Genomic DNA, 11,874 nt, shown 5'->3' with positions numbered 1-11,874 from the left:
CAAACGTCCTTAACAAAAGTGGAGAGAAGTCTTACTGACAACTCCTCTTGGGCGGAGGGACCCAGCAACAGGTGATAAACATTGCTTCTGTGGGAGTCATTGGGTGGTTGGATGAAGAGTATAAAAGGTTAATTGCAGAAGTCTAAGTGGTGAACATAGATTCCATTCACTGAAGCTCTGGAAGTGATTTCTTTAGGGTAAGGAACAGATCAGTAGGGAATCCTGAGTGCCAATCCGTCTCTCACCCTATATGCTTTTTTGCCTTGCTTACAACAGCCAAGCAGTAGTAGTAATTTTTGTCATTCTCTCTGAAAAAAGTTGTTCGTGATTTTCTTCTTTCTTGCGGGGTTTTCTTTGAATCAATTGTCATTATCACAAGACTCTGAATAGATAGAAATTGTGATCAACGTGGGGATCAATAGAGGAGACTTGTCTATTCCACCACTTTCTAAAGGTATAACCTTGAAGACTCGGGATTTACACTCCGTGAAATTGGGATAAATCAAGGCCATCCCTATTATGAGTAGGGTTATCACAAGAGTCTCAGGGATGACCAATGGGGAGTAAGGTCTAGGCTCTACCTGTCAGGGAAGTATGGGGGTGGGGAGAAAGGACTAGAGAAGCATCAGCACACTGCAGAAAGATGCTCCTGGATGTGACATGAACTGTGATGTGTCTTCTAGGGGAGGATCACACCACTACAAAAGACGATGTCCATAAAGACCATAATAATGGCTAACATTTATTGGACACTCACTAACCCATGTGTTCTTTTTTTCCCACAATCTTTTGTTAGATGAGGAAGCTGAGCCTTAAGCATTGGCAACTTCCCAAGACATGGTGATCATAAATTCTGGGACAGTCTTGCCTGGTGTCTTGGACTAATTATGAACACTGCCCCCTCTCACTCTCATGTGTTTCCATTTGGGTGATGAGCTATAGGATTACCCAGGGTCTTACAGCTGGTAGGTAGCAGAATCAGGATTTGGACCCCTATAATCCCACTCCAAACTCGTGTTCTTAACCAGTATGCAATGAATATGTTTGTTTCAACATTTAGGAGGGAAAAAAAGGAGAGTGCAAAATTGTATGTGTATATTACCATAATTGTTTTTAAAGCATTTGGTGCATGGAAAAAACTGGAAAGAAATGCATAAGTGACAAGGTATGGAGGGAGGAAATATAATAGGTTTTTAAAATAGTTCTTTCTACTTTATGAGTTTTCTAAGTTTTCTTCAATTAGAATGTATGACTTTCATAAGGAAAATAATATTTTTTAGATGCAGACATAAAAAGTATCTCAAGTAGTATTTCAGAATAAGTATTATTTGATATTTTAGATGTTATCAAAAATTAAGTATGATAAAGCCGAAAAGAAATGAAGGAGGAAAAAAAGACGAAAGAAGAGAAGGCTTTGGACTAGGAGTCATGAAGCCAGCAGTAGGAATCTGTAATCACCTAACTGGCCAGGGTATGGCTTTGACCTTGTTTCCTTGGTAGCCCTCAGAGGGCCAAATCTAAGTGAGAATACAGTGTAATGAGCACAAACACGTATTTCACAGACATAAAAGAAATTTTGGGTCAATCGGGGAGATTTTAATATGGGCTGGATATTAGATGATTTGTAGAATTTCTGTCACTTAAAAAAACTTTTTTTTTTTTTACCTAGTAAGATGCCCTTGTTATTGTGAGTTATAAGAAAGAATGTCCTTCCTCCTGGGTGTCCCCTGCCAAAATATTTTGCGATGAAGTATCATCACCATCTCGGAAACTTACATTCAAATGGCACAGGGGAAAAAAGTGAGAGAGGTGTGTGTACACGCATATGCGTTCGAGTAAAGAGGGCGAGCTAATGCGGGAAAATGTTAACAATTGCATTATTTAAGTGAGGGGGATATGGATGCTCATTATACTATACCTTGAAACTTTTTGTATGCTTGAAAGTTTTTGAAGTAAAAGTTGAGACAGAGTTTTTAAAAAGATACAAGTATGAAGAAAACAGGAGGAAAAAGTTTATATTAAAATAATATTAATAAAGAATTGGGTTTCAGAGATTTCAATTCTAGTTACACAGCTAAAGTGCTTTACAACCCTGTGCAAGCCTTTCTGAGCCTCGGTGTTTTCATCTGTAAAATGGTGATGATGATAACACCAATCTCACAAATGTTCCTATAGGATTAAAGTAAGAAAATCATGTATAAAGAATCTATCACTGTGCTTGTCTACAGTTCATATGAGCAAAAATAATCTAATCTAATGACACAAAATAGGAGCGCCTCGAAACAGTGGAGAGCTTTAAAGAATTCAAAACAAGGAAAGGTATTTTACTTTTATAGCCCTGTTTCCCATGTAAATACAACGAGCTTGATGTTATATGGCAAACAAAGAGCTCATCAATTTGAATGAGGTGAAATCATGGAATCAAGTGGGCTAATAGTTTTCATTAGCTCTGACGAAATCTAGTCAACCACAAGTGGCTTCTATTGTATTTGAGTTCGTTTCGGTTTGTTGTGTTTTGTTCTAGGCTATTTTCTCTGCCTCTGACCTAGGGTACAAGTGAAGAGCAAAGGAGCTCTGGCTAAACCCCTGCAGATTGTTCCACAGGGCACCCCAAGAGAGTCAGCACTCCCAGACTGAGGATAAACTTGGGTTTCTTACAGACTCTGTACTATAGCAAGTAAATGGGTGGTTACCAGAGCTGAAGTGGGTAGGAGACGGGTGAACTAGGTGATGCGGAGTAAGGAGGGCACTTGTCCTGATGGGCACCGGGTGGTGTACAGAAGCCTTGAATCACTATATTGTATACCCGAGACTAGTATTACACTGTAAGTTAACTATGCTGTAATTAAAATAAAAACTTAAAAAAAAAAAAAAAACCTTGAGTTTCTCTATCAGTATCCTGATAAAATGAAACAAGATACAAGGTAAATAGCATGGGTAATGATGATTATAACACTAAAAAATCAATATTTTACCCAGGCTCGCACTTACTCAGTGTTTAATATGTATGCCTGCAGTCTGCCGAAGATGAGAGATGAACAAGATAAAGCACCTAATATTTTCATGGTGGGGGGATTGACATGTACATAATTCATGATAATTATGCATTTGTACAGCACTTTATAGTTTACAGGCCATTTTCCCTACAATGCTTCTCTCAGTTAACAATCCATGGTGGAAAAGTCGGTGTCTTCTCATTGAATCCCCTTACTTTATCTTTAGAGTGATACCATGTCATGCATACTGGGCAGAGAAATCTTCAGCTCTGCTTCACCCAGACGCTGATATACCAGTTCCTTACCTTTACTTAACCTAAGACATGAGACCCGCGTTTTATTCATCTTCGTATCCTAATTCCTTGCAAGGAGTAGCTACTCAATAGTAGCTACAATATAGTAGCTACTCAATTAATGCTAGCTGAAGGAAGGCAGGCAGGGAAGGAGAAAGGGTGGAAAGGCGGGGTGGGGGGGAGGGAGGAGGGGAAGGAAGGAAAGAAAGAAGGAAGGAAGGAAAGAAATCCAATCAAATTTTAAGAATTTATCATGTACTTAACATGTGTTAAGCACTATAAGAAACACAAAAGAAGCTTAAGACACAGACGTCCCTGTCCACAAAGACTTTCAAGCTAACGTCCATGAAAATTTTAAAGACGATAAGTAAAACTTACTTTTAAGTAAAAACAAAACAAAACAAAAGAAACCTAATGAAAAATGATTACCCCAGGGTGTGTACTTTATGATAAATCAAAGAGAAGTTGTAATTCCAAAGAAATACAATTTATTTGCAATTTAATTTCTTGCAAGTTCATGAGAGTGACTTCTCTTTTGATCTGTGACGTTGCCAAATTAAACTAAGGTTCAGTTGTCAAAGTTTGCACCAAATAAAAATTCCAATGAAAAATCTCAGTGAACTGAAAAACCCCTTTAAAAAGCAGCTCCAATGTCAGCATTACAATTTCACTTACATATTCAACAGCCGTCTGTCTTCATTACGAATAATAAACTAGCATCTCTTTTAAATATACAGGTACTGAGTTATAGATGCATAAATTAGCCACGACTCAAGTAAAGAAGAAAAATCTATTTAAATCTGCATTAATCTTTTATTGGCTTTTCTACTTGTCATAAACAGTTTGTAACCAGATATATATCATCATACTAGATATCATGTAAAACCTCTCACTCAATAATCCAATTGATATCCAGGTAATATATCCAGTGACAACAGTTCTCAAATGGGCCATTTTATAACCCAGGCAAAGGTTAACCATCGTTAGCTTCCTAAGTGTGATCCTGCTGCTTACTAGTGACTTTCAAACAACATCCTGTTTTATGGTTAGTTAATTATTCTTTACTAACATTAGCGCATCCCAGAACTGGGACCATCAAACAATACACTGAAAGAGATGTCTATTATCTTTTATTGTTGTTGGACTTTTTTTCCCACACTTAAAACAATTTTGTTTATAGCATTCTTGCTGAATACTTAAACTTTATCTGTCCTTTATTATTTGTTTATCTGTGCCCTTTTCCTTAATTTCCAAATGAATTATGATGAGACTCTAAAATACATAATTCATACAATGTAGGCAAATTTACTAAATACATTAGGAAATTTAAGTAAACCAAACCAAAAATAGGAGTAAAAAAATGAGAGGCTAGCATGAATTTAGTGACCTAAATAACTTTCAGAAGTACTGAACATTTCTGGAAGTTAATCCACAAATTTGGCTCTGAACGTTTTAGCAACCAATACAATCAGGAAAATATAAATTTGCTTATATGTCAAATATTTATTTCACATATTAGATGAAAAGCACTTTGTTGGGCACTGATTCTACAGCATAGGATAGAAAGAGACTCAGTTTTTCCCCTTGGAGAACTTAGATCCAGCTATGCAGACAAATTGTAACAATTAAACATACAGTAACAAATTATAAAAATTCCACAAAGGAAAAATAGCATCCTAAGAGAAAAAATATTAGGGAAAATCAAGCTTTAGATTGGGAAAAGTAAAATTTAACCTGAGTCCTCCCTGAATTGCCTCCTTGTTTCCACTTTCCCCTTCCTTCTTAATAACAGTTTCAATCTTTTTTTTTTAATTAACTTATTTTTTAGTTTTTTTTAAAGATTTTATTTATTTTTGACAGAGAGAGATCACAAGCAGGCAGAGGCAGGCAGAGAGAGAGAGGAGGAAGCAGGCTCCCCGCTGAGCAGAGAGCCCGATGCGGGGCTCAGTCCCAGGACCCTGAGATCATGACCTGAGCCGAAGGCAGTGGCTTAACCCACTGAGCCACCCAGGTGCCCCTTTAATGAACTTATTTATCTGAGGGGATTGGGGAAGGGCGGAAGGAGAAGGAGAGAGAGTCCTAAGCAGACTTCCCCCTAAGCACAGAGCCTGATGGTGTGGTGCTGGATCTCACCATCTGAGCCGAAGCCAAGAGTCAGATGCTTAACTGACAGCACCACCCAGGTGCCCCAATCATTCTTAATAATAGAACTTCAGTCTTTAGCAAGGCGCATTGTTGCCCCAATGAAACATTAATTTTCCACCTTCACTTGCAGCTAGAGATGACCACATGACTAAGTTCTGGCCAATAAAATGTTAATTGAGGGGCACCTGGGTGGCTCAGTCCTTTGTCTTTGACTTTGGCTCAGGTCTTGATCTTGGGGTCCTGGGACTGAGCCCCAAGTCAGGCTCCTGCCTCTCCCTCTCCCTCTGCTCCTCCCTTCTGCTCATGCTCACGTGCTCTCTCTCTCAAATAAATAAACAAATCTTTTTTTTTTTTTAAGATTTTATTTATTTATTTGACAGATCACAAGTAGGCAGAGAGGCAGGCAGAGAGAGAAGAGGAAGCAGGCTCCCTGCTGAGTGGAGAGCCCGGCTCAGGGCTCTATCCCAGGATCCTGAAATCATGACTTGAGCCGAAGGTAGAGGCTTTAACCCACTGAGCCACTCAGGCACCCCAACAAAATCTTTTTTGAAAAAATGTAAATTGACATACTGGATCAACTTCTGGAAGCTGCCTAGAGAAGCATCCTCAGCTGGGTGAAGCATCCTCTTGCACTCCCCACTTCCTCCCACTGATTGCTGAAGCTCCAATAGCCATTTTGGATTCTGAGGGATCTTGAAGATGATGGGCATGTACTGAGGATGGCAGAAAGGAAACACAGGGAACCCAGATAACACTCTGGAGAGGCCAGACCAACTGCAGGCTCCTTATCCCAGTCTTCTACTCAAGGGTCTCTTGTTGAATACACTGCTAAACTTTGAGTTTCACTGTTATCTGTACCTGAACATGAACCCAACTGATTCCATAGTAAAGAGACAGTCGGGCAAAGGGTTGAGAAAGGAGGATTCTAGTCAGCAGCCATAAGGTTGGAAAGACCTTGGTTTACTTCCGGGTGTAGGTGAAGCCTAACTGGGGATTAACAGACTGGTCCGTGAGGAGGCTGAGGAGACAGGGGAGAGAGTGCCACTCAGGCTCTGGGTCAGGGTTTATTCTAAGTGCCACAGGAGCAATTAGGTGAGAGAACAGCAGCTGGGTGGTTTCCCAACCTTCTTATTGGCCACTGAATCTTTCCTTCATATACAGTCTAAGTCAAATGCAGGAAACCGATAAACACGGAGCATCCCCGGGTAGAAGCATGAATCCACACCTTAGAGCCCATTCCTTCTCCTTTCACTCTTGTCCCGATCTCTCAGCAGCTCCTTAAGGAGCCCAGAAGACCCCTAAGGCTCTTAAGAACACAGCGTGGGAAACATGGAATGCTCAGTCCTGAAGGTAAACTAGACACTCAGGAGAAATACAAATCTTCCTAGCATGAGAGCAGAGAGAAATGTCTCCTGGAGGCAGGGGCTGGCGGGGGGTGGGGGGAGTGTCCTCAAAGAAAGAAGTTTGTAATGGCTTGTAGACCAGATTTTAAGGGTGACGGAGAGGATGGCAAAGGTTGGATCAGCCCAAATATTTCGCCGTCCCTTGGCAGGCATAATGTGGGACAGCCTCAGCCTGGCACGGGGATGCTTTTTCTGTCTTCCCCACCTACTCGGCCTCCATTGGGCTCAGTCTCAGCTGCAGTCAGGACAGCTGCCTGGGAGTCCCCTCTGGTGCTGTCAACAGGGCCTTCTCCCCGGGCGGGCACCTCCCCCACAAAAATTTCCATCACACACTTGTTTGGCCTGCAAATAAATTGGCAACGCAGCTGAATTTAATCTTTTGATTCCCCCTTGAGAACCAATTTCTCTAAGCCATTCCCATGTAGACAAAAAGATTTTGTCTCACTAAACCTGTTTATTGACCAAAACTGTCGCCTCTGCTCTGACCGCTGACCTTATCTGAATATTCAAATCTATCACAGATCGCAAGTTCAAATGATTTTGGTGCCCTCTGGAAGCCCTGTTTTCATAGTGAGCTGATTACGAATGACAATATTATAAGGGCTTTAATTGAGATTCTACAAACAATTTGCACCCTGGATTTACAAACCTAATATATTCAGAAGTGTGAACGCTGCCGACACTATTTATTTTTTTGAAGCAAAATTTGGCCATGTGTAAATAAGTGCTGCCACTTCCCCCAGCCAATGAACTTGCACCCCCGCCACTATCTTAATCCTTAACTGAAATCTGCAAACAGTTCTGCATTGCCAAGAAAACCCCACTCATACTGCGGAAGTAAATGAGTCAACATATAGATTCCAGTACTTGCATCACTGATGCCACTTAATTCTTTATTTTACCCCTCTTGGCAATCAAGGGAGGATAAAATAATCCTACACCCAACCTACAGAATTGATGTTTTGATAAAATTAATTAACTGATGTTAAAGGTTTAAAAAGTCAAAAGGAGCACTTATAAACGTAAGTTGTTTTTACTAACCCTACTTTTCGTTTTCTGGTTCTCCTCGAGGGATTTGGTTTGCTTTTAAGTATAGTTGACACACAATATTACATTAGTTTCAGGTGTGCAACATAGTGATTTGACAAGTTTATATATTATGCTAGACTCACAGCTGGTGTAGCTACCATCTGTCCCCATACAACGCTACTATGGTATCACTGACTATATTCCTTATGTTGTGCCTTTAGACCCATGATTCATTTAGTCCGTCACTCGAAGCCTGTATTTCCCACCCCTCTTCACCCATTTTGCCAACCACCCCTCTACCCTGGCAACCATCAGTTCTCTGTATTTGCAGGTCTGATTCTGCTTTTTGTTTATTTATTCGAGGTTTTTTGTTTTGTTTTATTTTTTAGATTCCATATGTGACAGAAATTACAGGACACAGCCATAAAAAAGGAGGATATCATGCTACTTGCAACAACATGGATGGACCTGGAGGGTATGAGGCTAAGTGAAGTAAGTCAGACAGAACATACATGTCTTTAAACAATGTAAATGCAACTGAGTAAAATGTTAATAGTATTAAGACCTGACATTTATTGATGATTACATATGCCAAGCCCTGTATTAGGGCCTTGCATGCACTAGCTCACTGAATCTACAGAAAAACTTCATGAGGTGCACACTGTTATTAACCCCATTTCCCAGATAAGAAAGACTGAGGCTCCAAGGACAGTGTAACTTGGCTGAGGTAAGCAGGAAGCAAAAACTCCTCATCACTATATCTGTGGAATTTATAGTACACGGACTTGCAGATCTTACTAGATTTTCAGCCTCATCCTTAAAAATATAAGGAAAGAAGGAGTGAGGTGAGCGTCTAATTGCCAACTATCTCCTCAAATGGATTCAACTCCTCAGTTTACTGGTTCTAGTCGAACGGAAGCGATTTTCCCATCTGCTCAGTGGGAAAGAGCTTGCTTATTTGTAAAGAATTTTGTCCTTGGCTAAGAAGCAGCGTGTTGAGGAGAACCTGTTCATCTCATCGTCCTTCCTCTAGTCTTTGGCAAATAACATGACTTGGAAAGCCAGCTAGCCTCAGTAAAGTAGAAGAATTTGGTTTAAGGGGACCTCCAATCCCACAATGGTATTAATACAGCTGCTAGTGGAGAGAAGCATATCTTCTTTACCCACATTCACTGCAGGGAACCTGTTGTTCCAACCAGCAGAGGGAAGTTTTTGCCTCTGTTCTTCGCTCCGATAAAATACAGCACACCTATTCCAAATCAGCTGGTAAAGTACAAGCCATCTGAAAGAAATGGCCTGTCCCTGTCCTAATATTTCAGAATTTTGAAGTCGAAAACTCAATGCAGGTAATTTATAGCTTAAATTTACTGAATGCCCTTCCAAGACTGCCTATTTAATCAAAGTTAACTGGTGGAAATTATAAAGGCTCTTAATTGAGCTCTCCTATGGTGGGCTTTCAAAACAGCAGTGCAAGCACCACAGAAAATAACAAAATGAATAAACTACACTTTTCTCTAGTTCCATTTTCAAATACGACGTCTGGAATGAAGAGTTTAGATCTCTAGGCGGTGATCTTCATGCATAGTATAGTGTTTGTCCTGAATTTCATTGCTTTGAAAAAAAGATATGAAAAGTCTTGATTTAGTTGGCATTTAATGTGATTTTTATATAACTTCTGTGATATAATCAGTCGCAATGGGAATCAGCGGGAAACTTAAAGAGCAGTAAAACCTTCAGCTATTGTTCTTTCTGTGCTCTGATTGGCTTGCTGGGTATACAAAGCTGAAAAATCCCAGTTCACATACACCTACTCTATTTGTAGACACCCATAATGATTGAGTGCAGTCCAGCACCATCCCCTCTCTCAGCCAGCCAGCCAGTCAGAACACAGGGAAGACAATAGGTATGTTGGAACAGCAACAAAGAATGTGTTGCTGTAAATCACGTTCCATTTCTGCATAGCTGGGAATAGTAATGCACAAGCCATAGGCAAGTATATTAATGTCTCCTGCTATCCATAAATGAAAAATCATGCACAACAACACACTCTGAAATGTTATTCCAAGATAGCTTTTGTAGGATTAGATTCTTTGCTTTATTTTTTGAAGAAGCAAAATGCATATTTTACTATTATTTAAAAGCATTTCCCCCCCTTTCGATTGGGTCCATAAGCATTTCTTTGCCGCAGATAAACACATTGTCTTTCCTGCACACTGATTGACTAGTGATGTGTTTAGAACTCTTTCCGGAGCCCTTAATGATTTCAGAAAGAAGGTATCATATCAATGACCAGGGATTTCCTTACACCTCGTCAATTTGAATTCGGAAAATTATTAGAACTGTGTGAAAACATAAAATGAAATACGCGAGCAACACATTACATGTCTTAAATATGCTTAACCATGCATTTAATTTAGATTTAATGAAATAGTTATTATATGCAACCAAAACATCAGTGTTATTAAAAACAAATTTATGGAGGATTAACAGCTGTGTTATATGCCTATACCTACCTATGCCAGAGTCTTTCATTCTCAATAATGTGTTTTTAATCATTAACTTCTATTTATTAAATGCATAATAATTGAGTAATTCTACTGAGTGAGATTGATTAGGGTGTTCTTTGGAGTTTGGATAAATGCCGATTGATAATTTAAACTGTATGAAATTGGCTCTGGAATCTATGTTATACCAACTCTTTGCATATTTATTCTACTTTTTAAGATTCATAATCAGGTCTGAGGCTAACCAGTGAGATCTCTAAGCTGCGTGTCTATGGGATGCATGTGAGTTATCATCGACGATCAGAAAAGATATCAACATTTAGCAAAGGTTAAAATGTTTTTTTTCATTGAGTTTTCTTTTTCTTTCTCTCCATTTTTCTGTAGGAAGAGTAATTTGAAAAGGCTACAGTGGGGGAAAAGGCAATGAAGAACAAATTGCTGTACATGAAGTTTCGTTTTTGAATAGCTGGGGAGATTAATTCACTTGACTGCAACTGCTTCATTACTACCCCCAGCTACCCAAAAATGAAATATCACGTATGGTACCGTCTTTGCCCCATAGGTCATAATACTATAGTGATCACAGCAGGGCTGGGCTCGATTATGGAAAATGAGACCCCAGCCAATGCTCTCAAAAAACCCCTTGCCTGCCAAGGAGCTATCTGGGTGCTGTAATTGTGTTTACCTATTACCATGCCTTTATTTCATTTCTTTGGACTTGCGGGATGCTATAAAAGGAGACAGAATTTTGGAAGGTTCTGGAAACTCTTACCAGTGAATGCTGTGTTTGGGGAGACCGTCCTCCTGCATTGCTGGAGCAAATCATTTATGCTTTCCTTCCTTCACCTAAATTTTATGGCATATTCTCAAAACCCTCACCAATGGAAAAGGCAGAGAAGTGTTGTCTTTCCAAACATCGCAAGCCTTTGTTGCTTCCTCTGTGTAAGGATGGGTGGAGACGAAGCCTGCAGGCCAGAAAATCTTGCCTCAGTCATTCCATTCCATCCGGCTTCTCAGCAGCTTCTTTTAAGGACGCTATGGTCTTCCTACCTCCAGCTCATCACATAGAATAACAATTGTGGCCATCACGGAAGATTCAATGCTTGCCAGGCACTGACATAATCTCATTTAGTGTTCGTTTCAAGCTTTGAGGTAGGTAGTGATGAGACCTAATCCTTATTAAGCAATTTTTATCTACCAGACACTTCTGTTCTCTTAATTTACATACACCTCCCAACTGTACTTGGTACTATTAACCACCCCATTCTAAAGATGAAGATAATAAAGCCAAGAACGGTTACCTGGATTTCCAAGATCACAAAGTTAGTATTTGAAAAAGGCAGGTTTTTTGGCTCCTGAGACTATATATTGCCAGAGGTGAACTTGTTATTTTGTTTTAAAACGAGGAACTCATTTTTTTTAAGTTTGTTTTTTTTTTTAATTTGACAGACAGAGATCACAAGTAGGCAGAGAGGCAGGCAAAGAGAGAGAAAGGGAAGCAGGC

This window comes from Mustela lutreola, chromosome 10 (assembly GCF_030435805.1).
Source record: "Mustela lutreola isolate mMusLut2 chromosome 10, mMusLut2.pri, whole genome shotgun sequence".
Lineage (NCBI taxonomy): Eukaryota > Metazoa > Chordata > Mammalia > Carnivora > Mustelidae > Mustela > Mustela lutreola.
This window is presented reverse-complemented; position numbering follows the sequence as displayed.